The sequence below is a fragment of the Chrysochloris asiatica genome, unplaced genomic scaffold (assembly GCF_000296735.1).
Source record: "Chrysochloris asiatica unplaced genomic scaffold, ChrAsi1.0 scaffold00025, whole genome shotgun sequence".
NCBI lineage: Eukaryota > Metazoa > Chordata > Mammalia > Afrosoricida > Chrysochloridae > Chrysochloris > Chrysochloris asiatica.
The window spans coordinates 19,142,400-19,144,599 of NW_006408543.1; the positions used below are offsets into that span (position 1 = coordinate 19,142,400).

General features: G+C 45.9%; 1 protein-coding gene across 1 annotated transcript in view; it reads right to left on the reverse strand.

Moving 5' to 3' along the window:
* Nucleotides 1-2,200, reverse strand: part of PSMC1 (proteasome (prosome, macropain) 26S subunit, ATPase, 1) — a 29,351-nt gene that overhangs the window by 21,363 nt on the left and 5,788 nt on the right. The window lies entirely within an intron of this gene.

Sequence of the window (2,200 nt, forward strand, 5' to 3'; positions counted from 1 at the left end):
GCCTGCCCACCAGTGATGTATCCACCCTGGCTTTGGGGTGCCTCATTGTCTCCCTTCTTCTGTTTCTCTGTGTATTCTTTCGCTATCCCTATCGCCGCTGGATCTCCCCTCCTCGTGAACCAAAAACTCATGACAACTATGTCGGGGTCAGACCCCGGCAAGAACCCAAGATATACCTTGCATCAGTGTGTGCATTTAGTGTGACAGCATTTGTTTTTTCTCTAAAAAGCTACTAGTAGATGTATCGTGCATTCTGCAATTGATTGCATCCTAGAATCAATGGCACCTCATTAAGAAATGCATAACTCACGTATCTCAATGAGGCAAAGATTCTAAGCCTACAACCTCTTAAGGTAAGAAGACATAAAGCTTGGTATCATTTACCACCAAAGCCCCCTAAAGTGTACTTCATGAAACCAGGCCGGGAGAGTTCAGTCATCTCACACATCATCCTCACACAGGACACACAAAGATCCTGGAGTTTTCCTTTCAACTCTCCCATTTCCATAGTTCCCGCCCCTGGTAGCTGGGGCTCACAGGCAGGTCTCTCTTCCCAACCTGAGAAACGGAATCACCCCAGGGTGTTCACAATCTAGTGGACTACCCAGCTCAGTGAGATTTCCGATCTTAGACGACCCTTCCCATACAGAACAATGCTTAACACAGAGCAATGGCTCATAACAGGTGACACTGAAAACCTAACCATGAACTTACGTGCTTACTCAGTCCTCTCAAGTCCCCTCCATCAACTGTCATGGCTACCGTAAACACAGGCTGCCTCCATTATGTTTCCCCACATACAAATTACATGTGCGCTGTATGGCGCCTCCATCCCTATGTGCACTGTATGCATGCGTGCATTACTTAAATGGGAATGTTACATGCGAAAACATGCTAAGGGCTTGAAGAAATTTTGGGAAACAGAATCGGTTACACTAAAATAGGCTGTCCAAGCTAGACGTCTATCAGTTTTTCACACTAAGAAATCTGCTGAAGGCTGTGGCAGCTACTATTTGTGGGGAACTGCCTATATACCCAACTTTATTCTCAACACTTCATTCATCATCTAATTTATGCCACACAGCCTTCCAAGGTAAGGTTTAATGCTCCCTGCTTATATAAGGGGCCTTCAAACAGTTGGTGGAAACCTCCATTATCTTTTCATTCTATTTTCTCACGAGTTTTCTGCAGCCCCCTCATAGGTGAGGAACTGCAGCAAGGCTGAGAACTGGGCTGTGGCAGCAGATGACCATGCTTGACTTCTGTTTCTCTCACTAACAGGCTGTGCAACCACAGGCAGGTTAGGTCACCTCAGAGTCCTGGCGTCCTTAGCTGGAATGTGGAACGCAGTAGTACTCTTTCTGCTGCTGAAAATGAGATCATTCCTGTAAACCACTTAGCATTTAGAGAGCATTTACAGGTCCCATTTGTGTTGTCAATTCTGACTCATCTAGAACGGCTCTAGATTATTGTTGTTAAGCGCCATGGAGTTGGTTCTGACTCAGTGACCTTGAGGTTGAGTGCTTACCCTATGGCACCACACCAAGACTGGATAATAATAAACAGTAGAATCAGAATTTTGACTGTTTGCTTATAAAAGTTGGGCTTGGGACATTCCCACTAGAAAGGACATGCAGACCAGCCTGGAATAGCTAGAGCGACAGAAGAGACATCTTCAAAGAAAGATCATTAGGAAAAGCCCAAAACAAAAATGGCAGTCTGACTGGCTACTACAAGTTTTAATAAGCAAGTTGTTTGCCGAGAAGCCATCAAGGCAAGCAATCAAGTTCCTTCAGGACAAACCCCCTTCTAAGACTGAAAACTCAAAGGGAACACATGAGCAGGCACGTAAGCTTTCTGGTGCCCATGTTGGTCTACTGGTGAGTAGAAGAGGTGAAAAGGAAACAATGAAGAAATGGGCTGAGTTCAACCACAGTCCACAGACTCCCGTAGACCTGGAGATAAGAGAGAGAAGGGTTGGTTGGTCCCAAGCGTGGTGAGAGCTGGGGACACCTGAGCCTATGGACAAGGACACAGCCACAGAAGGTTTGAGCTGAGAGTGACGCATCCAACTGATACGGATAAGGGTGGGCAACTTAGACATTGGCTACCTAAAATGACAGGGTGATAAAGGCACTGAGTGACTGGCTTACCAGGTTTCAAGGGGGGAGCTTAGTTTAATAGTGTGTGGGGAAAGAAA